Source organism: Rhinopithecus roxellana, chromosome 8 (genome assembly GCF_007565055.1).
Source record: "Rhinopithecus roxellana isolate Shanxi Qingling chromosome 8, ASM756505v1, whole genome shotgun sequence".
In the NCBI taxonomy this organism is placed as follows: domain Eukaryota; kingdom Metazoa; phylum Chordata; class Mammalia; order Primates; family Cercopithecidae; genus Rhinopithecus; species Rhinopithecus roxellana.
This window is the reverse complement of record NC_044556.1, coordinates 41584825-41612291: the sequence shown is the minus strand read 5'-3', so window position 1 is coordinate 41612291 and position 27467 is coordinate 41584825. Positions and strand designations below refer to the sequence as shown.

The window sequence follows — 27467 nt, the reverse complement described above, 5'->3', positions numbered from 1 at the left end:
ATTCCACACTGCTTCACTCAACTTAATATCTACCCCTGTCAAAACAACTCCCCTCAGGTTGTACCCAGGCTATTTACAGAGACACCTTGATTATCCTCACCCCAAGGCATGGATGATTTATTGAACAGGCAGTCAACAAATATTTGTTGAATGAATGAAAAAGGATCCTTCCTCCCACAGATTTCAAGTTAAGCTGTTAGCCACCCATGCAGCTGCTCTGGTAGAGGTTAAGCTGTGAAAGCCTTCTCTCCCTCACACATACAACCTCAAGTGTCAGAAATGCTCTGCTTCCCCCATAAACAAAATAAGATAGCCATGGATATGCATTTCATACAGGTCAGACTGGGCAAGGACATCTACTTTCCACATACATATCTGACACCATCGGTCTCCTCCAAATACAATCCAACCAGTCATATGTGCTCCTATCTTTCCAACATACTCAGATTTGCCGACAAAGACTTCCTGAGGCACCATGGTATGCTGAATATACTGCTGCAGTAGTAGTGAAAATATGGGAGTTACAGTCTCAACTTTGTCACCAATTTAACATGCGGCCTTGGAGAAGTTCTCTCCTTATGCCTAAATTAACTATTTTGTAAAATGGAAGAAAGTATCCTACCATTTTCACAGATTTAGTATCACAAAGAAATTGAAAGTGCTTTCTTATTGTACTGTAAACTATTACTATAAACCCGCGACAACAAATAAGGCCACCCATTCTTTACAGCTTTGTAGTAATGATTCTGTTAAAGATATTTTGGGCCTTCACATTTACACAACTCACTCTAACCAAAGGCACAAACTATTCTTAAGACCACAACTGGCTATGCCAAGTTTCTCCCCTCCATGACCTCACAGACACATGCTGTATAGAACACTACCATTGCCACTCTTTCCCAACAAGTAACTAGGAGCTCCCAATTCCTAAAATACACACACATATCAACCTGCAAGGAACCTCCCAACATTTATTCAAGAAATAAGCTAACTTATAAGGGGAACTCCATTACACTTACACAAATAAAGGCAAACTCTTCCGGAAACACTTTCCATCCTCGCATACACACACCAACACAGCCGCTACACATCAACAGACCATCTGTCTTCTAGACCAAAAACACCTCTTTCCATGGAAAAACTAATCAGTGACATTTATTAAACTTACAACACTGAGATCATCCTGCCGTTCCTACGTACCATTCAACGCGGCAGGGACACCACAGACCTTGTCACACAGGTAAACTCCCCTCTCAGGATCGTGTCCTCGACCACTCTTATCCCTTAATTAAACACACACAAACTGGACTATGGGGGAGGCTCCGATCATGCCTACAAACACAAACTAACCTGTCAGGGGCACACACGACTCCGCCTCCACTCGCTTACTTTTCAGCCCCCTCCGGGAGTCCGCCTGTCAGGGACACCCCTTCACCCCGCCTGGAGGGACTTCCCGGTAGGCTCAGGATCCCCCTCCCTGCTCTCCCCTCCCCCATCTTCACCACTGCTCTCCCGGAGGTCCAGGTCCGGGAGATGACAGTGGCTCCCAGGAAGCCCAGGATTCGATCGCTGAGACAGTGCTTAGGCCCGAAGGCCTGCCCAAATCGTTCTACTCACCGTGTCGGAGGCCGAAGCCGAGAGCGACGAGAGTGCAGGGAAGTGGGGAAGAGGGGGTGGCCGCCAGGCTCCTCCGCTTCCCTGGGTCCACGGCGGATCCCTCCCGCTTGTCAGGAGGCGGCCAGCGGGTAAGCTGACTGGCGGAAATGCGAGAGAGGAGAAGGGAAAGGTGGAGGCTAAAGGGGGCAAACTGAGGGGAGGCGGGTCCCGCAACCGAGACTGGGATCGTCTCCCCTCCGCAAAGCGAACCCAAAATGGCGGCGGGAGCGGCGGCGGCGGCGGCAGCAGAGTGGCGGCGGTGGCGGCGGCTGCTCCTCCAGAGGGAGGGAGCGAAGGGCGCCTAGCGCCCCCCCAACCTCCCACTCCTCCCTCCTCGCGTTCTTCCCCACCGTCCCCCGCTCCGCCCGACTCCGGCCGCGTAGCGCGCACGCCAGCCCGCAAGCGTACGAGTGTCTACGGGCTAGTCGCTGGTTGCTCCCACCAACCACCACCTTCGGCCGCCCAGCGCGCCAGCCAGCCAGTACGCGCTCACCCACGGGAACCTCCTCGCCCAGTCCCCCACTCCCCCTCAGGCCCTGTCAAGCCGGCTCCGGCGCAGGCCCTCACGCGTACCTTCAGCGGCGCGAGCCCAAGCCTCCTCCTCCTCCTCCTCCTCCACCTCCTCTTCTCTCCTCCCCCCTTCCCCGCCCCCACGGCCACCAACCGCCGCCACGGCCGCCGCCGCCGCCGCCGCCGCCGCCACTGCCGCCGCCAGCCCCCCCAACCCTCCACCCCTCGCGCGTGCGCCTCCCACAATCCCCACCGCGGGACTGTTCCATTCCTGTCAGCTGCAAGGGCAGGAGAGGAAGGGATGAGCAGAGCGGGTCGGGGCTTGCCGTTTGACTGGAATTGCCAGAGTGGCGACCCGAGCCCCACGACAACCTACCTCCCTAGGCTCGTTGCCGCGGCGCTGCGGCTCGCCTCCCCCTGCTCCTCCTCCTGCTGGAGACCGCGGCGAGCGGATCGAGGGCTGCCTAGCGCCCCTCTGCCGGCCGGTGGTTGGAGGCCGCGGCGGCTGCGCGTTGAGTCGTTTCCTGCCGGATGACCTGACTACTTCGCAGTCGCAGGACGAGTGCTTTGGAGCCGGTCCCAGGCTGTGTGTGCCGGTCGCCTAGCCAGGATAACTGGTCCTCCACTCACGGTGAGGGAATGGACCGACACGGGGGTTGTACCGCTGTGGAAAAGGAGCGGGACTCCGGACCTCCAGGAGGTAGGGAGTGAGGCCAGTAGGACCGTCGCGCCTCCAGGGGGATTCCTTCCGGGCGTTGAGTTGCCAACCTGAGACCCGAGGAAGATCGGCATGATGGTCTGCTTTTTATTGTTGTTAACCCGCCTCGGATTTCTCGAAGTTCACACCACTGTCCATATGCGATGATGTTTGTTTGCCCTTGACGCACTTAACTCATGGATGGTACTTCTTCAGCCTCGTTAGGCAGGCTGGTGATAGAGGAAGAAGAAACCATGGGTTTCTCATTCAGTTCTGGATTCAGTCTCCGTTTTCTTCCTTCAGCAAGTTATTTTTCTTAGTTCTTTATCAAAAAGTGTACATAAAAATTAGGCAACTCCAAACATGCCTCCAGGGTTGATGTGTGAAATAATAAGTTAATATATTAAAATGGAATTAGGTCCTAGGCATAGGGCAAGTGCAGAATATTGCCGTGTTGTCATTTACAGTTGTTGATATCGATAAGGTTTGTGGATGTAATTGGTAGTATTCTGTCCCTCCAAGTCGTTAATAAAACAAAGCAAACATAGGCCTGTTAGGTTTCTGTAGCTACTGAATATTTGTTTCTCAAAACACTTGACTGATATTTGATAATTGAATGCAGCAGAAATACGGACGATTAAAGTCCACAAATAATTCCAAAGTTTGCTTGATCTAGTAGTTTTTACCTTTACCTAAAGGGTAAAGCAGAATAAATTACCGGAAGGATCTACTTGGATTTCCCTTTCTTTCACATTTGTGGACTCCTGGGGATACAGGAAATAATTCAAAAATGACTGTTCAAAAGCCAATGCAAGGCCAGGCGCGGTGACTAACGCTTGTAATCCCAGCGCTTTGGGAGGCCAGGGTGGGCGGATGACCTGAGGTCAGGAATTCGAGACCAGCCTGGCCAACATGGCGAAATCCCGTCTCTACTAAAAATACAAAAATTAGCCAGGCATGGTGGCAGGCGCCTGTAATCCTAGCTACTCAGGAGGCTGAGGCAGGAGAATCGCTTGAACCCGGGAAGCGGAGGTTGCAGTAAGCCGAGATCAAGCCATTGCACTCCAGCCTAAGCAACAAGAGTGAAACTCCCTCTGAGGAAAAAAAAAAAAGCCCTTGCAACCTCCAAAATTCAAGTAGACAGTCCCAAATTTCCCCTTTAGGATATGTGGATTAAGTGTTGTTTACTTGTATTGTTTATTTAAGGTAAAGAGGAAAGCAGCCTTAATTACCTCATTGTATGTGTTCCTAACCAAGTCCCACACTTTCATGGAGCCCACTTGTTTACCAATCTTTTGTTAGTTGCATACGTGCAAGTGTATTATGCTACCAACAACTTTTTTTATTTGAGAGCAGGGACTATGTCAACTACTTAATTTACATAAAGCATCACAGGCTAGTGCAAAGCAAGTCACAGAAATATTAAAATGAGGCTGGGCGGCCGGGCGCGGTGGCTCAAGCCTGTAATCCCAGTACTTTGGGAGGCCGAGGCGGGCGGATCACGAGGTCAGGAGATCGAGACCATCCTGGCTAACCCGGTGAAACCCCGTCTCTACTAAAAAAAATACAAAAAACTAGCCGGGCGAGGTGGCGGGCGCCTGTAGTCCCAGCTGCTCGGGAGGCTGAGGCAGGAGAATGGCGTAAATCCGGGAGGCGGAGTTTGCAGTGAGCTGAGATCTGGCCACTGCACTCCAGCCTGGGTGACAGAGCGAGACTCCTTCTCAAAAAAAAAAAAAAAACAAAACAAAAAAAAAAAAAAAAATGAGGCTGGGCATGGTGGCTCACGCCTGTAATCCCAGCACTTTGGGAGGCCAAGGCAGGTGGATCACGAGGTCACAAGTTCAAGACCAGCCTGGCCAACATAGTGAAACCCTGTCTACTAAAATTACAAAAAATTAGCCGAGTGTGGTGGCGGGCACCTGTAATCCCAGCTACTTGGGAGGCTGAGGCAGGAGAATCGCTTGAACCCGGGAGGCGGAGGTTGCAGTGAGTGGAGATTGCACCACTGCATTCCAGCCTGGGCAACAATGGGAGACTGTCTTAAAAAGAAAAAAAAAAAAATCCAAAAAAATTAGGTGGGCATGGTGGAGCACCTGTAGTCCCAGCTACTTGGTAGGCTGAGGCAGTAGAGTTGCTTGAACCTAGGAGGGAGAGGTTGCAGTGAGTCCAGATCATGCCTTTGCAGTCCAGCCTGGGCGACAAGAGCGAAACTCCGTCTCAAAAAAAAAAAAAAAAGAAAAGAAATACTGAAATGAGGCCGGGCGCGGTGGCTCAAGCCTGTAATCCCAGCACTTTGGGAGGCCGAGACGGGCGGATCACGAGGTCAGGAGATCGAGACCATCCTGGCTAACACGGTGAAACCCCGTCTCTACTAAAAATACAAAAACTAGCCGGGCGAGGTGGCGGGCGCCTGTAGTCCCAGCTACTCGGGAGGCTGAGGCAGGAGAATGGCGTAAACCCGGGAGGCGGAGCTTGCAGTGAGCTGAGATCTGGCCACTGCACTCCAGCCTGGGTGACAGAGCGAGACTCCGCCTCAAAAAAAAAAAAAAAAAAAAAAAGAAATACTGAAATGAATGTTAGATACTTATAATACCAAAAGAGAAAGGCAATTAGCATTTGTGGACTACTGTGCCAGGGGAATGCATATTCCTGTTTAATCCTTACTATAAACAACACTTTGAGATAGATAATCTTACCCTCATTTTACAAAAGAGAAGCCTGAGGCCCAGAGAAGTCCAGTAACAATCTTTAGACTCTAGTTTGCCTATCTCTTAAAAACCTTGCTTTTTTCACTACACCACATTTTCTTCAAAGTAAAATTTCTCATCAGCAGCATAATTGCTGTGCTTCAAAGAAAACAAAAAATGCCTTTAATGGAATTTCACTACACCAGTGTATAGGGAGAGTTACTTACATAAGGTCTCTGTGTTAAAGTAACTTTCAGTAACTACAATGATCAATGAATTATCAGCTACATATAAGCAAATGAGATAGGATTCTGTTTTTTCATATATGCCCCAGAGCCAACTAGAGACTAAAATATATCAAGTGCTCAATAAAATGACCTCACTGAATGAACAAACCCTGAATTATTTGAACCAATGAAGTTAGAATAATGGTTTCCCCAAGGATATCCACTTCTTAATCCCTGAAACCTGTAAATATGATATGTTACATGACAAGGGAAAAATCAGGATGCAGAGGGAATTAAGGTTGCAAATCAGCTGACATTAAACTAAGGAGATTATCCAGGAACGAGCGCTCTGCAATGGCCCTCTTCAGTTTTACTTCTGTAGCTGCCCATGCTTGTGCTCTTTTTCAGACAGTAGCTGAAAAGCACATAAGCTGCTAGCACCATAGAAATCCGTCGAAGCTCCCTTTCTTCAAATTGGATACTTGTTGTAATACCTGTAGTAACCTCTTTGAATGCTCCAACAGTGCCTTCTTGTGTGATCACACATTAATATTTAGTTTGGCAGTTCCGCTAGTTTGACATCCAGGAGTTTCTTCTCCCTCACTGGTACAGCCAACTCCATCTTGAGGTCCTGGTCTGATATAAACTTTTAAAATGAGGTTTCGGCCGGTCGCGGTGGCTCAAGCCTGTAATCCCAGCACTTTGGGAGGCCGAGACGGGCGGATCACGAGGTCAGGAGATTGAGACCATCCTGGCTAACACGGTGAAACCCCGTCTCTACTAAAAATACAAAAACTAGCCGGGCGAGGTGGTGGGCGCCTGTAGTCCCAGCTACTCGGGAGGCTGAGGCGGGAGAATGGCGTAAACCCGGGAGGCGGAGCTTGCAGTGAGCTGAGATCTGGCCACTGCACTCCAGTCCGGGCGACAGAGCGAGACTCCGCCTCAAAAAAAAAAAAAAAAAAAAAAAATGAGGTTTCAGGCTGGGCGCAGTGGCTCATGCCTATAATCCCAACACTTTGGGCGATTAAGGCAGGAGGATTACTTGAGGCCAGGAGTTCAAGACCAGCCTGGTCAACATAGCAAGACCCCATCTCTATAAAAAATAAGAAAAATTAGCCAGGCCATGGTGGCATGTCCAGGAGTTTGAGGCTACCATGAGCCATGATCACACACCACTGCTCTCCAGCCTGGGCGAGCGAGCGAAACCCTGTCTCTAAAATGTAAAACAAAATAAAGTTAATTTTTTTTTTTTTAACTCTTGAGACAGAGTTTTGCTCTTGTTACCCAGGCTGGAGTGCAGTGGCGTGGCTCACCGCAACCTCTGCCTCCCGGGTTCAAGCAATTCTCCCGCCTCAGCCTCCTGAGTAGCTGGGACTATAGGCGTGTGTCACCATGCCCATCTAATTTGGCTAATTTTTGTATTTTTAATAGAGATAGGGTTTCGCCACGTTGGCCAGGCTGGTCTCGAACTGCTGGCCTTAGGTGATCCACCCGCCTCAACCTCCCAAATTCCTGGGGTTATAGACATGAGCCACCGTGCCTGGCCAAAAGTCTTTAAAAATATTGGCTGGGTGTGGTGGCTCATGCCTGTAATCCCACACTTTGGTAGGCCAAGGCAGGTGGATCACCTGAGGCCAGGAGTTTAAGACCAGCCTGGCCAACATGATGAAACCCCATATCAACTAAAAATACAAAAAAATTAGCTGGGCGTGGTGGCGGGCACATGTAATCCCACCTTACTTAGGGAGGCTGAGGCAGGAGCATCACTTGAACGCAGGAGTTGGAGGTTGCAGTGAGCCGAGATTGCACCATTCTACTCCAGCCTGGGCAACAAGAACGAAACCCTGTCTAAAAAAATAAAATAAAATAAAATTATTTATCTTTTATTTTATTTTATTATTATTATTATTATTTGAGATGGAGTCTCACTATTGCCCAGGCTGGAGTGTAGTGCCATGATCTGGGCTCACTGCAACCTCCGTCTCTTGGGTGCAAGCGATTCTCCTGCGTCATCCTCCCAAGTAGCTGGGATTACAGGTGCCTGCCACCACGCCTGGCTAATCTTTGTATTTTTAGTAGAGATGGAGTCTCACCATGTTGGCCAGGCTGGTCTTGAACTCCTGACATCCTCAAATGATCCACCCGCCTTGGCCTCCCAAAATGCTGGGATAACAGGCGTGCGCTACTGCCCTTGGCCTTTTTTTGTGTGTGTGTGAGGGAGTCTCACTCTGTTGCCCAGGCTAGAATGCAGTGGCGCAATCTTGGCTCACTGCAACCTGCACCTCCTGGGTTCAAGTGATTCTCCTCCTGCCTCAGCCTCCTGAGTAGCTGAGAGTCCAGGCACTCACCACCATGCCTAGCTAAGTTTTGTGTTTTAGTAGAGCCGGGGTTTCAGCATGTTGGTCAGGCTGGTGTTGAACTCCTGACCTCAAATGTTCCACCTGCCTCGGCCTCCCAAGGGTTTTTTGTTTATTTATATTTTTATTTATTTATTTATTTATTTATTTATTTATTTATTTATTTATTTATTTTGAGACAGAGTCTCTCTGTGTTGCCCAGGCTGCAATGCAGTGGCGCAATCTCGGCTCACTGCAAGCTCCGCCTCCCGGGTTCAAGCCATTCTCCTGCCTCAGCCTCCCGAGTAGCTGGGACTACAGGTGCCTGCCATCACGTTTGGCTAACTTTTTGTATTTTTAATGGAGATGGGATTTCACTGTGTTAGCCAGGATGGTCTCCATCTCCCGATCTCGTGATTTGCCCGTCTCAGCCTCCCAAAGGCTGGGATTACAGGCGTGAGCCACCGTGGCCGGCCTTTTTTTTTTTTTTTTTTTTTTTTTTTTTTTTTTTTTTTTTTTTTTTTTTTTTGAGACAGACTCTCGTACTGTCACGGATGCTGGAGTGCAACGGCACAATCTCGGCTTACTGCAACCTCCCCCTCCCAGGTTCAGGCAGTTCTACTGCCTCAGCCTCCCGAGTAGCAGGGATTACAGGTGCCCGCCACCACACCTGACTAATTTTTTTTATTTTTAGTAGAGTGAGGATTTCACTATGTTGGCCAGGCTGGTCTCAAACTCCTGACCTTGTGATCCACCCACCTCGGTCTCCCAAAGTGCTGGGATTACAGGCGTGATCCACTGTGCCTGGCCAGTTTTTTGTTTTTTGTTTTTTGTTTTTTACGAAAATGGGAACAGAAATTTTTTGGATTTGAGATTCTGTTGGATTTTGGAATATTTGTGTTGTACCTACTGTTTGAACATCTCAAATTTGAAAATCTGAAACCTTAAGTGTTAACATGAACACCTTAATAAAGTTTGGACAGTATTTCTTTTATAAACAATATTATTGATATTGCTAACTATTAACATTAGAAATGAAAGTCGAGAAAGATAATTACCTGCAACGTTAGCACCCAGAAATACCCAATTGTGTTGGTGTTTGATTTCTTTTAAGTTTTCATTTTTATGCGTCTCCACCTCAGAACAATAATCTAAATTTACAGTTAAATTCATAACAATACCTCAGTGGTGTACCATTGAGTCCTAAAATTCTAGAATGTTAATCCCAGTCTTGTGTGTACACTAACATGCCTTTTGTGAAGTCTTTTGAAACCTATCAGATACAGCCTGGAGTCCATTTTGCTGAAGAGTATCTAGAATATCTGCTACCCTAAGAAGCAATCCTAGTCCTTTCCATAGTAGTTTAAGTTTTAAATTGTTCACCGTTCTGAGTAGTGTGATGAAATTTTGCACCACCCTGTCCTGGATGTGAATCAACATAACCACACTGTGTGTGCTGCCCATCGGTTAGTCATTGACATCATCAGCTTTTGACATCCAACTGTGGACATCGGCATGACTCAATGATTCAGGATCACCCAAAACAGATTATCCCCCTTCTTAGGCATAGTCAGAAGGTCGATAGTAGCTACATCACAATTCCTAAGTCATTCACTCTATCTCATCTTGTAAGCGTTTTGTCATCTCATATCAACACAAGAAGGGTGAGCACGGTATGATGAGATATTTTGAGAACAAGAGAGACTATATTCACATAACTTGTACATGGTATATTGTTCCTTTTTCTTATTGGTTATTGTTCATTTGTTACTGTGCCGAATTTATAAATTAAACTTGATTATAGGTATATACCTATAGGAAAACTGTGTGTGTGTGTTTGTGTGTGTGTGTGTTTATTTAGTGATCAGTACTCTCTATGGTTTCAGGCATCCCCTGGGAATCCTACAGTGGGATCTCCCGAGGATAAGGGGAGACTACTGTATTTCCTTCCTTCTTGCTTTCTCCATTGCAGAAGAGCTAATGCAGCTTTAAAAGCTGGGGAACTTTAAAAAGTATATATTGCATCATCACTTGTACTGTTAATCAGAATCGTAAACTACGTGCATATTTCTAGCAAAAACACCTATAGGTACAAGACAGGTTGGCCAGACACGATGCTCACGTGTAATCCCAGCACTTTATGGGAGGCTGAAGTGGGAGAATTGCTTCAGGCCAGGAGCTAAAGACCAGCCTGGGCAACATAGACCCCATCTCGATAAACAAGTAAAAATTAGCCTTTCATGGTGGTACATGCCTGTAGTCCAGGCTTGTCGAACCTGTGGCCCATGGGCCTCATACAACCCAGAACTGCTTTGAATAGGGCCCAACACAAATTGATAAACTTTCTTAAAACATGATAAGCCTTTTTTTTTTTTTTCGATTTCGTTGTTGTTGCTGTTTTAGCTCATAGCTGTTGTTAGTGTCGGTGTGTTTTATGTGTGATTCAAGGCAATTCTTTCGACGTGGCCCAGGAAAGCCAAAAGATTGGACACCCCTGCTGTAGTCCAAGCTCCTCAGGAGGCTGAAGGGAGAGGATCGCTTGAGCCCAGGACTTCAAGACTGCAGTGAGCGATGATACCACTGCACTCAAGCCTTGGAGACTGCAGGTACCCTATCTCAAACGAAACAAAAAAACTGAGAGCTTGGAGAAGTTAGCACTGTTGAAGTTTGTGATAATCAGTAAATATCAGAACTCCTTTACTTTTGTAGCCCTAATGTTGCTCTAGGAATCCAAACCTGGGGAGACAGATATTATTAAGATGAGAAAATACAGTGTAAGGAATTCTGCTTTTTCTATCTGAAATTATGAAAACAATGAAATTACTCTTTGTGGCTTGGCACGGTGGCTTACGCCTGTAATCCCAGCACTTTGGGAGGCCAAGGCGGGCAGATCACTTGAAGTCAGGAGGTCAGCCTGGCCAACATGGTGAAACCTCATCTGTACTAAAAATACAAAAATTAGCCGAGCGTGGTGGCAGACGCCTATAATCCCAACTTCTTGGGAGGCTGAGGCAGGAGAGTCACTTGAACCCAGGAAGTAGAGGTTCAGTGAGCTGAGATCGCGCCACCGCACTCCAGCCTGGGCGACAGAGTGAGACTCTCTCAAAAAACAAAAAAGAAATAGTCTTTGTGAACCAAACTTTTCCTATGGGACTCGGGATTTAGGACAATCTCAACCTCAACACTGTTGACATTTGGGGATGGATCATTCTTTGTTGTGGGGGACTCTCCTGTGCATTGTAGACTGTTTAGCAACATACCTGGCCTCTACTCACTCGATGCCAGTAGCATCCCCCCCTCCCTCCTTCAGTTGTGACAACCAAAATGCCTCCAACCATTCATTGTCACATGTTAGGGGAGGGGACAAAAGTCCCCCTGGTAGAGAACTACTAATTTAGAGAAAGATTACTGATCGTGAGGAATCAGTCTGGGTTTAGTAGGAAAGAAAGTCATGGCAGACTAATACATCCTTCTTGTTAGAATTCCTGGAATGGCCTGGCATGGTGGCTCACGCCTGTAATCCCAGCACTTTGGGAGGCTGAGGCTGGTGGGTCACGAGGTCTTTCAAGACCAGCCTGGCCAAGATGGTGAAACGCCGTCTCTACTAAAAATACAAAACTTAACCGGACATGGTTTCGAGCGCCTGTAATCCCAAGCTACTCGGGAGGCTGAGGCAGAGAATTGCTTGAACCCAGGAGACAGAGAATTTTTTTTTTTTTTTTGAGATGGAGTTTCGCTCTTGTTGCCCAGGCTGGAGTGCAATGGCATGATCGTGGTTCGCCACAACCTCTGCCTCCTGGTTCAAGCGATTCTCCCACCTCAGCCTCTTGAGTAACTGGGATTGCAGGCATGTTTCACCACGTCTGGCTAATTTTGTATTTTTAGTAGAAATGGGGTTTCTCTATGTTGGTCAGGCTCGTCTCGAACTCCCGACCTTAGGTGATCGCCCATCCTGGCCTCCCAAAGTGCCGAGATGACAGGTGTGAGCCACTGCGCCAGCCAAAAAAAAGAATTCTTAGAATGGTAGATCAAAGTAATTCCATTATTGGTATGTCTTCATTAAAGTTAGACATTTGATAATCTCGCACAGTGGCTTTTTGGAGAAATGTATACTGAATGTTTAATTGGTTGAATAACCATACTCAAAAGCTACATGTTAGCAAAATGGGTTGAAGTTCCCCTAACCATGGACATCTAGGCAGTGGTTGTCACTGTTGGCTGCACATTGGAATGAGCTGGGAAGCTTTAAAAATATTGATGTTCGGGTCACTATCAGAGGCTGATTTAATCGATCTGAGGCACACTCTGGGTATCAGAATTTTTAAACTATACCCAAGTGGGCCAGACACAGCAGCTCAGGTCTATAATCCCAGCACTTTGAGAGGCCAAGGCAGGTGGATCGCTTGAGCCCAAGAGTTTGAAAGCAACCTGAGCAACATAGTGAGATCCTTTCTCTACAAAAAAGATACAAGAATTAGCTGAGCATGGTGGCACGCGCCTGTAATGCCAGCACCTGAGAGGCGAAGGTAGACAGATCACTTGAGCTCAGGAGTTTGAAACTGGCCTGGACAACAGGGCGAAACCCTGTCCCTACCACAAACAAACAAACAAACAAACAAACAAAAAAACAAATACGAACTGGCCAGACATAGTGGCTCACGCCTGTAATCGCAGCACTTTGGAATGGCGAGACCATCCTGGCCAACATGGTGAAACCCTGTCTCTACTAAAAATACAAAAATTAGGCCGGGCGCGGTGGCTCAAGCCTGTAATCCCAGCACTTTGGGAGGCCGAGATGGGCGGATCATGAGGTCAGGAGATCGAGACCATCCTGGCTAATACGGTGAAACCCCGTCTCTACTAAAAAATACAAAAACTAGCCGGGCGACGAGGCAGGCGCCTGTACTCCCAGCTACTCGGGAGGCTGAGGCAGGAGAATGGCGTGAACCCGGGAGGCGGAGCTTGCAGTGAGCTGAGATCCGGCCACTGCACTCCTCCAGCCTGGGCGGCAGAGCAAGACTCTGTCTCAAAAAAAAAAAAAAAATTAGCTGGGCCTGGTGGCAGGTGCCTGTAATCCCAGCTACTAGGGAGGCTGAGGCAGGAGAATTGCTTGAACCCAGGAGACAGAGCTTACAGTGAGCCGAGATCACGCCATTGCACTCCAGCCTGGGTTACAAAAGCAAAACTCCATCTCACAAAAAAATAAAAATAAAAATTACAAACTGTAGCCAGGCTATGCTCGGTAATCCTTATCCTGTTAAATAGTTGTATTAATGACTTGAATGAAATTGATATGGATATATTTTTTCAAATTTATACCTTTTACAAAAACTTTTTTTTTTTTTTTTTTTTTTTTTGAGGCGGAGTCTCGCTCTGCCGCCCAGGCTGGAGTGCAGTGGCCGGATCTCAGCTCACTGCAAGCTCCGCCTTCCGGGTTTACGCCATTCTCCTGCCTCAGCCTCCCAAGTAGCTGGGACTACAGGCGCCCGCCACCTCGCCTAGCTAGTTTTTGTATTTTTAGTAGAGACGGGGTTTCACGTGTTAGCCAGAATGGTCTGGATCTCCTGACCTCGTGATCCGTCCGTCTTGGCCTCCCAAAGTGCTGGGTTTACAGGCTTGAGCCACCACGCCCGGCCTTTTTTGTTGTTGTTGAGATGGAGTCTCCCTCTGCGGCCCAGGCTGGAGTGCAGTGGCGCCATCTCGGCTCACTACAAGCTCCGCCTCCCGGGTTCACGCCATTCTCCTGCCTCAGCCTCCTGAGTAGCTGGGACTTCAGGCGCCCGGCTAATTTTTTTTGTATTTTTAGTAGAGACGGGGTTTCACCATGTTAGCCAGGGTAGTCTCGATCCTCTGACCTCGTGATCCGCCCGCCTCGGCCTCCCAAAGTGCTGGGATTACAGGTGTGAGCCACCATGCCCAGCTTAATTTTAGAACATTTTTATCACCCCTAAAATAATCCTATCAGTAGGCACATTCCATTTCTCCCTCACCTACCCTCTGGCAACCACGAGTCAATTATATAATTAATAAGCAAATTCTGGACAATTCATATAATTGAAATCATACTATGTGAAGTCCTTTGCAACTGGCTTCTTTTACTTTGTTATCAGGGTTCATTCACGTTATATCGTGCATCAGAACTTTGTTTCTTATTGCCAAATAATATTCCATTTTATGGCTGTACCACATCATGTTTATTCATTTATCAGTTGATGAACATGTGAGTTTTTTCCACTTTTTGGCTATTAGGAATAATACTGCCATGTACATTTGTGCACACGTTTTGTATACAGATGTTTTCATTTTTCTTTTTTTTTTTTTTTGAGACGGAGTCTCGCTGTCGCCCAGGCTGGAGTGCAGTGGCCGGATCTCAGCTCACTGCAAGCTCCGCCTCCCGGGTTTACGCCATTCTCCTGCCTCAGCCTCTCGAGTAGCTGGGACTACAGGCGCCCGCCACCTCGCCCGGCTAGTTTTTTTTTTTTTTTTTTTTTTTTTTTTGTATTTTTTAGTAGAGACTAAAATATAATAAAATAGGGGTTTCATCGTGTTAGCCAGGATGGTCTTGATCTCCTGACCTCTTGATCCGCCCGTCTCGGCCTCCCAAAGTGCTGGGATTACAGGCTTGAGCCACCGCGCCGGCCTCATTTTTCTTCTATATCTGAGAGTGGAAGTGCAGGTCATATGGTAACTCCATGTTTTACCTTTTGAGGAACTGCTGGACTTTTCCAAAGTGGCTTCACTATTTTAAAATTCCAACAGCAACGTATAAGAATACCAGTTTGGGGCCAGGCACAGTGGCTCACGCCTGTAATCCCAGCACTTTGGGAGGCCGAGGCGGGTGGATTGCCTGAGCTCACGAGTTCGAGACCAGCCTAGGCAACACAGTGAAACCCGCGTCTCTACTAAAGTACAAAAAATTAGCTGGGCGTAACATCGTGCACCTGTAATCCCAGCTACTCGGGAGGCTGAGGCAGGAGAATTGCTTGAATCTGAGAGGCAGAAGTTGCAGTGAGGCAAGATTGTGCCACTGCACTCCAGCCCGGGTGACAGAGCAAGACTCTGTCTCAAAAAAAAAAAAAAAAAAAAAAGGACCAGACGCAGTGGCTCACACCTGTAATCCCAGTACTTTGGGAGGCCGAGGCAGGTGGATCATGAGGTCAGGAGTTCAAGACCAGCCTGGCCAACATGGTGAAACCTCATCTCTACTCAAAATACAAAATTGTCGGGCGCGGTGGCTCACGCCTGTAATCCCAGCACTTTGGGAGGCTAAGGCAGGCAGATCACGAGGTTGGGAGATTGAGACCAACCTGGCTAACACGATGAAACCCTGTCTCTACTAAAAATACAAAAAACTAGACAGGTGTGATGGCAGGCACCTGTAGTCCCAGCTACTCGGGAGGCTGAGGCAGGAGAATGGAGTGAACCCGGGAGGCAGAGCTTACAGTGAGCTGAGATCGCACCACTGCACTCCAGCCTGGGCGAAAGCAAGACTCTGTCTCAAACAAAAACAAAAATAGAAAACAAAACAAAACAAAATAAGCTAGGCATGGTGGCACACACCTGTAATCCCAGCTACTCGGGAGGCTGAGGCAAGAGAATGGCTGGAACCCAGGAGGCAGAGATTGTGATGAGCCAAGATCGTACCACTGCACTCCAGCCTGGGTGATAGAGTGGGATTCCATCTCAAAAAGAAAAAGAAAAAACAGTTTTCTGCTCGCTTCAGCAGTACATATACTAAAATTGGAGATTAGCATGGTCCCTGTGCAAGGATGACGTGGAAATTCATGTAGTGGCCCATACTTTTACTGGGTAAAGAAAATGTGATACATATACACCATGGAATATTATGCAACCATAAAAAGGAATGAGATCATGTCTTTTGGAGTGACATGCATGAAGGTAGAAGCCATTATCCTCAGCAAACTAACACAGGAACAGAAAACCAAACACCATATGTTCTCACTTATAAGTGGGAGCTGAACAATGAGAAAACATGGACACAGGGAGGGGAACAACACACACTGGGGCCTGTCGTTGGGGGGTATCGGGAGGGAGAGCATTAGGAAAAATAGCTAATGCATGCTGAGATTAATACCTAGGTGATGGATTGATAGGTGCAGCAAACCACTATGGCACACCTGTGTAACAAACCTGCACATCCTACACATACCCCAAAACTAAAAATTAAAATTAAATAACCACAGATCATCAATACTTGTACTTTCTCTTTTTTTGAGACTGAGTTCTGTGTCGCCCGGGCTGGAGTGCAGTGGTGTGATCTTGGCTCACTGCAACCTCTGCCTCCCAGATTCAAGTAATTCTCCTGCCTCAGATATAGAAGCTAGTCTCCCAACTAGCTGGGATTACAGGCGTGTGCCACCATGTCCAGCTAATTTTGTATTTTTAGTAAAGACGGGGTTTTGCCATGTTGACCAGGCTGCTCTCAAATTCCTGACCTCGGGTGATCCACTTGCCTCAGCTTCCCAAAGTGCTGGGATTACAGGCGTGAGCCACCATGCCAGGCTAATACTTGTACTTTCTATGAGTAAAAATAAATGAGTTCTTTGAACCTCAAAACAAAACAAAAAAAAGAGAGAATCCCAGTTTTTCCAGATCCTGTCCAACACATACATTGTCAGTTCTTTTGATTTTAGCCATTCTAGTGGATGTGAAGTGGTATCTTATTGTGGTTTTTATTTGCATTTTCTAGATGACTGATACTGTTGAGCATCTTCTCATGTGCTTATTGGCCATTTGTATAACTTTTATGCTTTGGAGAAATGCCTACTCAAATCTTTTGCCTTTTTTTTTTTTTTTTTAATTTGAGGCAGAGTCTCACTCTGTTGCCCCGGCTGGAGTGCAGTGGTGCAATCACCGCTCACTGCAGCCTCAGCCTCCCAGACCCAGGTGATCCTCCCACCTCAGCCTCCTAAATAACTGGGTCCACAGTGGCACGCTACCACACCTGGCTGATTTTTTAGATTTTTTTGTAGAGAGCAGGTCTTATTATGTTACCCAGGCTGGTCTCAAACTCGGCATAAGCGATCCTTCAGCCTCAAGCCTCAAAAAAGTACTGGGATTGCAGGTGTAAGCCACTGCACCTGGCTCTTTTGCCCCTTTTTATTTTATTTATTTATTTGTTTGTTTGTTTTATTTGTTAATTTATTTTGAGACAGTTCGCTCTGTTTATTTATTTATTTTGAGACAGTTCGCTCTGTTGCCAGGCTGGAGTGCAATGGCGTGATCTCGGCTCACCGCAACCTCCACTCCTGGGCTCAAGCGATTCTCCTGCCTCAGCCTGCGGAGTGGCTGGGACTACAGGCATACACCACCATCCCCGGCTAATTTTGTATTTTTAGTAGAGAAGGGTTTTCACTATGTTGGCCAGGCTGGTCTCAAACTCCTCACCTCAGGTGATCCGCCCACCTCGGCCTCCCAAACTGCTGGGATTACAGATGTGAGCCACCCCGCCAGGCCCCCCATTTTAAAACTGAGTTGCTTTTTTATTAAGTTGTAGGTGTTCTTTGTATATTATGGAGATAAGTTCTATGTGATTTGTAAATATTTTCTCCCATTCTGTGGGTTGTCTTCCACTTACTTGATGGTATCCTTTGAAGTACAAGTGTCTGATTTGGATAAAATGCAGTTATCTATTTTTAGTTTTTAGTTTTTTTTTATTTTGAGGCGGAGTCTTGCTCTGTCACCAGGCTCATGTGCAGTGGTGCAACCTTGGCTCACTGCAACTTCTGCCTCCTGGGTTCAAGTGATTCTCCTGCCTCAGCCTCCTGAGTAGCTGGGACTACAGGTGCACATCACCATGCCCATCTAATTTTTGTATTTTTAGTAGAGACAGGGTTTCTCCATGTTGGCCAAGATGGTCTGGATATCTTGACCTTGTGATCCGCCCACCTCAGCCTCCCAAAGTGCTGGGATTACAGGTGTGAGCCAGTGCCCACCCTATTTTTAGTTCTTTTGCTTGTACTTTTGATGTTATATCTAAGAAACCATTGCCTAACACACGATAATGAAGATTTACTCCTATATTTTCTTCTGTAGAAAATTAGAGCCTGAGCACAGTGGCGCACACCTGTAATCCCATCACTTCGGAAGGCCAAAGTGGGTGAATCACCAGAGATTAGGAGTTCAAGACCTGCCTGACCAACATGGTGAAACCTGTCTCTAACCAGGCCGGGCGCGGTGGCTCAAGCCTGTAATCCCAGCACTTTGGGAGGCCGAGACGGGTGGATCACGAGGTCAGAAGATCGAAGCCATCCTGGCTAACACGGTGAAACCCCGTCTCTACTAAAAAATACAAAAAACTAGCCAGGCGACGTGGGGGGCGCCTGTAGTCCCAGCTACTCGGGAGGCTGAGGCAGGAGAATGGCGTGAACCCGGGAGGCGGAGCTTGCAGTGAGCCGAGATCCGGCCACTGCACTCCAGCCTGGGCAACAGCGCGAGACTCCGTCTCAAAAAAAAAAAAAAAAGGCCGGGCACGGTGGCTCAAGCCTGTAATCCCAGCACTTTGGGAGGCTGAGACGGGCGGATCACGAGGTCAGGAGATCCAGACCATCCTGGCTAACACAGTGAAACCCCGTCTCTACTAAAAAATACAAAAACTAGCCGGGCGAGGTGGCGGGCGCCTGTAGTCCCAGCTACTCGGGAGGCTGAGGCAGGAGAATGGCGTAAACCCGGGAGGCGGAGCTTGCAGTGAGCTGAGATCCGGCCACTGCTCTCCAGGCTGGGCGACAGCGAGACTCCGTCTCAAAAAAAAAAAAAAAAAAAAAAAAAAAAAAAAAAAAAAAAAATCCTGTCTCTAGTAAAAAGACAAAAATTAGTTGGGCGTGGTGGCAGGCGCTTGTAATCCCAGCTACTCGGGAGGCTGAGGCAGGAAAATTGCTTGAACCCGGGAGCGGAGGTTGCAGTGATCCTGCCATTGCACTCCTGCCTGGGCAACAAGAGTGAAACTCTGTCTCAAAAAAAAAAAAAAAAAAAAAATAGAAAACTCGGCCCCTGCAAGTTTTTGTGCTTTGTTTTTGTTTTTGTTTTTGTTTTGAGATGGAGTCTGGCTCTGTTGCCCAGGCTGGAGTGCAGTGGCGCGATCTCAACGGGCTGCAAGCTCCGCCTCTCGGGTTCGCGCTATTCTCCCGGCCTCAGCCTCCCGAGTAGCTGGGACTACAAGCACCTGCCACCAAGCCCGGCTAATTTTTTGTGTTTTTAGTAGAGGCGGGGTTTCACCATGTTAGCCAGGGTGGTCCTGATTTCCTGACCTCGTGATCCGACCGCCTGGGCCATCCGAAGTGCTGGGATTACAGGCGTGAGCCACCGCGCCCGGCCGCCCCCTGCGAGTTTTATACCTATAGCTCTTATATTTCGGTCTGTGATCTATTTTGAGTTCATTTTTGTATATAATGTGAGATAGGGGTCCATTTTCATTCTTTTGCATAAGTATCAGGCTGTCCCAGCACCATTTGTTAGAGACCATTCTTTCCTCATTGAATTGTCTTGGCATCCATGTAGGAAATCAGTTGACCATGATCATTTAAGTGTATGCCAGTACCAGACAATCTTGATTATTGTAGCTTTACAGTAAGTTTTGGAATCAAGATGTATGAGGCCTTTAAATTTGTTATTTTTCAAGAATGCTTTGGCTATTCCAGGTCTATGGCATTTCCATATGAGTTTTGAGTTCAGCTTCAACAGTTTTTTCTTGAGACAGGGTCTCACTGTGTCACCCAGGTTGGAGTGCGGTGGCACAATGCCAGAGTCAACTGCACTTTCGCCCTCTCAGGTTCAAGCGATCCTCCCACCTCAGCTCCCCAAATAGCTGGGACTACAAGCAGGAGCCACTACACCCAGCTAATTTTGTATTTTTTGTAGAGACAGGATTTCACCCTGTTGCCCAGGCTGGTCTCGAACTCCTAGCTCAATTGATCCACCCGCCTCAGCCTCCCAAAGAGCTGGTATTATAGGCATGAGCCACCACACCTAGCCAGCTTGACAATTTTGACCAAAAAGATTGCTGGAGCCGGGCGCGGTGGCTCAAGCCTGTAATCCCAGCACTTTGGGAGGCTGAGACGGGCGGATCACGAGGTCAGGAGATCGAGACCATCCTGGCTAACACGGTGAAACCCCGTCTCTACTAAAATACAAAAAACTAGCCGGGCGAGGTGGCAGACGCCTGTAGTCCCAGCTACTGGGGAGGCTGAGGCAGGAGAATGGTGTGAACCCGGGAGGCGGAGCTTGCAGTGAGCTGAGATCCGGCCACTGCACTCCAGCCTGGGCGACAAAGCGAGACTCTGTCTCAAAAAAAAAAAAAAAAAAAAAAAAAAGATTGCTGGGATTTTGATAGTAGCAATATTGTTTTTAAAAAAGGGGTGGTGATTTTAGTGAACTGTGTTCTCAGTATGAAGCAATGGTGTGATGGAGTTACGAAAGTCACTCTTGGAAATACAATATCCTAAATTAGGGAAACAGTAGATCATACTTGAAGTGTATTGGGGTAATATAGAGAAGGGAGTTGTACTGCATGATAATTGCTTTAAGAAACTGAAGGCATTTATGGGGGAGGGGTGGGAAGCAGAGGACCATAACTACCTTTCTTTTTTTTTTTTTTTTTTTTTTGAGATAGAGTCTCACTTTGTCATCCAGACTGGCGTGCAGTGGCGCAATCTTGGCTTACTGCAACCTCCACCTCCCAGGTTCACGTGATTCTTGTGCCTCAGCCTCCCAAGTAGCTGAAACTACAGGCATGCGCCACCATGCGCGGCTAATTTTTTGTATTTTTTTTTTTAGTAGAGACAGGGTTTCACCATGTTGGCCAGGCTGGTCTCAAACTCCTGACCTCAGGTCATCTGCCTGCCTTGGCCTCCCAAAGTGTTGGGATGACAGGTGTGAGCCACTGCACCCGGCCCATAACTACCCATAATATTTAAAAAGCTGCCATGTGGAAGATGGCTTGTAAAACACAAGAGGAGGCCGGGCGCGGTGGCTCACACCTGTCATCCCAGCACTTTGGGAGTCCAGGGCGGGCGGATCACCGGAGGTCAGGAGTTCAAGACCAGCCTGACCAACATGGAGAAACCCCGTCTCTACTAAAAATACAAAATTAGCTGGGCGTGGATGTGGTGGTGCATGCGGGCAATCCCAGCTACTTGGGAGGCTGAGGCGGGAGAATCACTTGAACCTGGGAGGCGGAGGTTGCGGTGAGCCGAGATCATGACATTGCACTCCAGCCTGGGCAACAAGAGCAAAACTCCATTAAAAAAAAAAAAAACCAAGAGGAAGACTAGGACAGTGAATGGAAGCTACAAGGAGACATGTTGCCTTGAACTACTGAAGAACTTTTATTAAAAGCTATGTAAAAACTATAATGACTGCCTACTGAGTTGCCCATCACTGGAAATCGTTAGGCATTTGCTGATTGACAGTGTAGCATATATAGGGGCTAATGGAAAAGGCTTGAGAGTCAAACATAGATTTCAATTCTAAAACTGCCTGATTTTAGGATACATACCCTTGGAGTTAATTAAGCCAGCCATACTTATTTTCAGCTGAGCAAAATAATGTGTACCTGATGGGACTGTTGTGAGATAATGCCTTTAATTTGCTTATTATAGAGCCTATTTCAGAAAAATACTCAGTGATTAATATTAAGATCAATGTAGCACTAATTTAGTTCTGAACTAGTTCAATCCTTAGACTAGGTCGACGTAATCTTAAGCATCTGTGGTTCTCGCCTATAATCCCAGCACTTTGGGAGGCGGAGGCAGGCGGATCACTTGAGGTTCAGGAGTTTGAGATCAGCCTGGCCAACATGGTGAAACCTTGTCTCTACTAAAAATACAAAAATTAGCCAGGCGTGGTGGCGTGCACCTGTAATCCCAGCTACTTGGGAGGCTGAGGCAGGAGAATTTCTTGAACCCGGGAGGCAGAGGTTGCAGTGAGCCAAGATCAGGCCACTGCGCTCCAGCCTGGGCAACAGAGCAAGAGTCCATCTCAAAAAAAAAAAAAAAAGAAAGAATCTGTTATTCTCGCTGGGTATAGTGGCTCACACGTGTACTCCCAACTACTCATGAGGGGCTGAAGTGAGAGGTTGCATGGCCAGCGGTTTGAAACCAGCCTTGGTAACGTAATGAGACCCTGACTCTAAGAAAATAAAAAAATAATAAAGGGCCAAGTGTAGTGGCTCACACCTGTAATCCCAGCATGTTGGGAGATGGAGGCAGGATGATCCCTTGAGCCCAGGAGTTTGAGACCAGACTGGACAACATAGTAAGACCCTGCCCTGTCTCTACAAAAGCAATTAAAAATAAATTAGTCAGGTGTCGGGTGTCATGGTGTGCACCTGTAGTCATTACTTGGGAGGCTGAGGTGAGACGATCATTTCAGCCTGAGAGGTCGAGGTTGTAGTGAGCCGTGATCACGCCACTGCACTGAAGTTTTAGCACAGTCTTTGAGATACCTTTCTAAATTGGCACAGGCTGTTTCTGACTTCCTTCTGAGGTTACATTTGGCCTGTCTAGGCAAGAATACTTTTTTTATTGTTTGTTTAAAGAAAGATAACTTGGCCAGGCTGGGTGGCTCACACCTGTAATCCCAGCACTTTGGGAGGCAGAGGTGGGCGGATTGCCTGAGCTAAGGAGTTCAAAACCACCCTGCACAACATGGTGAAACCCCATCTCTACTAAACACCAAAAAATTAGCCAAGTATGGTGGCATGCATCTGTACTCGGGAGGCTGAGGCAGGAGAATTGCTTGATCCCGGGAGGCAGAGGTTGCAGGGAGTCAAGATTATGCCACTGCGCTCTAGCTTGGGTAACAGAGTGAGACTCTGTCTCAAAAAAAAAAAAAAAAAAAAAAATGGAGAGAGAACTCTAATGCTCTAACACTACCGAAACAGTTTCATCAGAATAGCAGCAGAGTTTTAAATACAATAGTGAGTAAGAATCTGTGGTTTCTTACAGATTCTTACAAATACAAAAAAAAATGTCTTTTTACATGCATTTGGAAAAGCTTCAAAAGACTATAAGGCAACTATTTGTCTCTGGGATTTGTTTACCTACATTTTATTTTATTTTTTAATTATCTTTAAGAGATGGGGTCTTGCTATCTTGCCAGGCTGGTCTTGAACTCCTGGGCTGAAGTGATCCTTACACCTTGGCCTCCCAAAGTGTGGGCATTACAGGCATGAGTCACCTCACCCATCCGTTATCTACATTTTAAATAAAGTCTGTGGTTGGAAGCAGAACTCTTTTGTTTGGAATAGCAGAGGCAGATAATGGGGAAAGCCTCAGAATGATGGCAGTTGAAAAATATTTGAGAAGTATTTTATTTTACTTTATATTTTATTATCATTATTTTGAGACAGAGTCTCACTCTGTTGCCCAGGCTGGAGTGTGGTGGCGTGATCTCAGCCCACTTCAACCTCCTCTTGAACCTGGGAGGGTTCAAGCAGCTCTCATGCCTCAATCTCCCAAGTAGCTGGGATTATAGGCATGTGCCACCTCGCCCATCTAATTTTTGTATTTTTAGTAGAGATGGTGTTTCACCATGTTGACCAGTACTCCTGACTTCAAGTGATCTGCCCGCCTCAGCCTCCCAAAGTCCTGGGATTACAGGTGCGAGCCACTGCGCCTGGCCTGGAAAAGTACTTTAATGATATTTTTTAGAATTTTCTTTGTTTTGGCTTCCTAGTAGGCTGGAGATAATTATCATTCATCTTTAATTTTCACCATAATTTTTTTTCTTTTTTTTCTTCTTTTTTTTTTTTTTTGAGATGGAGTCATGCTCTGTCACCCAGGCTGGAGTGCAGTGGCACGATCTTGGCTCACTGCAACCTCCACATCCCCAGGTCAAGCGAGTCTCCTGCCTCAGCCTCCTGAGTAGCTGGGAGTACAGGCATCCATCACCACGTCCAGCTAATTTTTTTTTTTTTTTTTTTTTGAGTCGGAGTTTCACTCTTGTTGCCCAGGCTGGAGTGCAATGGTGTGATCTCGGCTCACCGCAACCTCCGCCTCCCGAGTTCAATCATTTTTTGTACTTTTTGTAGAAACAGGGTTTCACCATGTTAGCCAGGATGGTCTCAATCTCCTGGTCTCATAATCCGCCTGCCTCAGCTTCCCAAAATGCTGGGATTACAGGCGTGAGCCACCACGCCCGGCCAACCATCAGTCATTTTTCATAGGAAACCCATCCCTTACCTACCCTCCAGTTATAAGCAAAATGTTTAACTTGTGTTCTGCAGAGAAGTGTTCAAATGACATGAAAAGACTGAAAGCAGAAATCAGTACTCAATTTATCATAGTATTAGTGGCATTTGGCCTTTTCTTGCAGAGTCCTGATTTGTATATACCCTGGAAAATAGAATAAGCAAACATTCCTCTCTTTTGTGTTGATTTGGCTTGTTGATAGGATTTTTTTCTGCTTATAGGGGTTTTTTTGTTTGTTTATTTGTTTGTTTTTGAGATGGGGTCTCGCTATCTCCCAGACTGAAGTGCAGTGGCGTGATCTCGGCTCACTGCAAACTCCACCTCCCAGGTTCACGCCATTCTCCTGCTTCAGCCTCCCTAGTAGCTGGGACTACAGGCGCCCGCCACCACACCTGGCTAATTTTTTTTGTATTTTCAGTAGAGACGGGGTTTCACTGTGTTAGCGAGGATGGCCTCGATCTCCTGACCTCAAGATCCACCTGCCTCGGCCTCCCAAAGTGCTGGGATTACAGGCGTGAGACACCATGCTCGGTCGTGTTCGTTTGTTTTAAGGCAAAGTCTCGGTCTGTCGCCAGGCTGGAGTGCAGTGGCACGATCTTGGCTCACTGCAAGCTCCACCTCCTGGGTTCACGCCATCCTCCTGCCTCAGCCTCCCAAGTAGCTGGGATTACAGGTGCCCGCCACCACGCCTGGCTAATTTTTTGTATTTTTAGTGGAAACGGGGTTTCACCATCTTGGCCAGGCTGATCTTGAACTCCTGACCTCAAGATCCACCTGCCTCGGCCTCCCAAAGTGCTGGGATTACAGGGGTGAGCCACCACGCCTGGCTGCTTATAGGTATTTTAAAAGATTTTGAAATGTGATTTAGTCTAGGTTGTCTGCTTTAGGGTGAGACTTTTGAGATTTCTTTCCCTCCTTACCCACCTATCTGCAACTTTGTTTTTGTTTTGTTTTTTGTTTTTGTGGAGGTAGGATCTCACTCCATTGCCCAGGCTGGAGTGTACTGGTCACTGCAGCCTTGAACTCCTGGGCTCAAGTGATCCTCCCTCTTTAGCCTCCCAAGTAGCTGAGACTACAGGCACAGACCACCATGCCTGGCAAATTAAAAAAAAAAAAATTTTAGAGATGCAGTCTGGCCACGTTGCCCAGGCTAATCTCCAACTCCTGGCCTCAAATGGTTTTTTCTGGCCTGGGCTTCCCAAAGTGCTAGAATTACAGATGTGTGCCACTGCACCTGGTCCTTCCCCTTCTTCTTAAAGTATCTTGTTATTCCTATATAGAAGGTATATTCTTTTTTTTTTTTTTTTTTTTTTTTTTTTTTTTTTTTTTTTTTTTTTTTTTTTTTACTTGAAAACTAGGGAGGGCCAGGCATATTGGCTCACACCTGCAATCCTAGCAGTTTGGGAAGCCAAGGCAGGACATCACTTGAGACCAGGAGTTAGAGACCAGACTGGACAACATAGCCAGACCCCATCTCTATAAAAATAAAATATAGCCACCAGGTGGTTGCACATGCCTGCAGTCCCAGCTGCTCAGGAGACTGAGGCAGGAGGATTGTTTGAGCCTAGGAGTTGGAGGGTGCAGTGAGCTATGATCGCCACTGCCCTCCAGCCTGGGCAACAGACTGAGACCCTATCTCACAAAATAATAAAGTAGTGAGGAAATACTGAAGAATTTTAACCAGGGCTTCAGTGGAGAAAATGTTTAAGTCTGGATGCTGGTAGATCATTTGTTTTAATTTGGGTGCAAGATGATAGTTGTAGAATGGAAGCTGATTACACTTTCTGACCACCGTTTCCCATAGTGTCTGTAACATAGGCAGAGTAATAGTCATGGTGTCCACAGGCACACCTGTGGAAAGAAGTGCATCTGGACCATGTCACACACTCCTTCCTCTCCAGTACCCAGCCTGCTTCATAGTCCACAGCTCTTCCAGTAGTGGTTGTGCCGGGGAGCATTGAGAGGATCTGGGGAGCACAGTGGGGCAGGTCAAATACTATTGGAGTGACATTGCACTCTAGAAAAGGAGCCCTGAAATCCCACAAGTAAAAAGGCAGGCAGGCCAGTAGAGACCATCCCAGTCTTATTCACCACTGTAGACTCTGTATAGTGTGGGCACGTGGAAGCATGTCATACGTTTCTTGAATGACTAAGTTTAGAAGTGCTTTGGCGACTTCATTAAGTAGTATGGCTGGGCATGGTGACTCACGCTTGTAATTCCAATATTTTGGGAGGCCGAGGTGGAGGATCACTTGAGCCCAGGAAAGACCAGCTCTGGAAACAGCAAGACCCTATCTCTACAAAATAAAAAAGCCAGGTACTGTGGCTTATACCTGTAATCCCAACTACTTGGGAGGCTGAAGTGGAAGGATCACTTGAATATGGGAGGTTGAGGCTGCAATGAGCTGTGATTGTGTCACTGTACTCCAGCCTACGTGGCAGAGCAAGACCCTGTCTCAAGAAAAATAAAAAATAACAAACTTGAGGCAGAGCATGGTGGCTCACACTTGTAATCCTGGCATTTGGGAGGTTGAGGCAGGAAGATTACTTGAGCCCAGGAGTTCAAGACCAGCCTGGGCACCATAGGAAGGCTTATCTCTACCAATAAAATAATTTATTTTTTTAATTAACCAGGCAATGGACATGTATACTCCCAGCTGCTTGGAAGGCTGAGGCAGGAGGATCACATGTGCCCAAGAGTTCAAGGCTGCATGAGCTGTGATCTTGCCATGGCCTGGGCAACAGAGTGAGACCTTGAAAAAAAAAAGAAAGAGAGAGAGAAAGCAAGCAAGCAAGTAAGCTAAAAGGAAATAAAATTTAAAGGAATTTATATGAGTCTGTCTCTCTCTCTCTTTTTTTAGACAATATCTCACTGTATCACCCAGGCGGGAGTGCAGTGGTGCGATCATAGCTCCCTGCAGCCTTGAACACTGGGCTCAAGTGATCCTTTTGCCTCAGCCTCCTATGTAGCTAGGACTACAGGCATGTGCCACCATGCCAGGTTTTTTGTTTTTTGTTTGTTTGTTTGTTTGTTTGTTTGTGGAGATGGTCTCACTGTGTCATCTAAGCTGATCTCAACCTCCTGGGCTCAAGCAGTTTTCCCACCTCAGCCTCCAAAAGTGCTGGTATTACTGGCATGAGCCACC

General features: G+C 47.0%; 1 protein-coding gene and 3 pseudogenes across 6 annotated transcripts in view; 3 read left to right on the top strand and 1 right to left on the bottom strand.

Annotated features, from left to right (window-relative positions):
• Positions 1-2561, bottom strand: part of ASH1L (ASH1 like histone lysine methyltransferase) — a 226326-nt gene extending 223765 nt beyond the window's left edge. For 2 of the 5 annotated variants that reach the window (XM_030937143.1, XM_030937142.1), the window contains exon 1: positions 1618-2070. The gene's annotated coding sequence lies outside the window, so the exon portion shown is untranslated. Of the gene's footprint in view, positions 1-1617; positions 2071-2229; positions 2339-2542 lie in introns of those variants that run through there. The other 3 variants (XM_030937140.1, XM_030937139.1, XM_030937141.1) reach the window with 3 other exon arrangements.
• LOC115899277 lies at positions 1764-3802 on the top strand (annotated as a pseudogene). Its single transcript, XR_004059020.1, has one exon. The product of XR_004059020.1 is annotated as a protein enabled homolog (transcript).
• Positions 3803-8887: 5085 nt separating this feature from the next.
• The window catches only part of LOC104659603, a 47741-nt pseudogene continuing 29161 nt past the window's right edge, over positions 8888-27467 (top strand).
• On the top strand, positions 15819-15917 carry LOC115899398 (annotated as a pseudogene).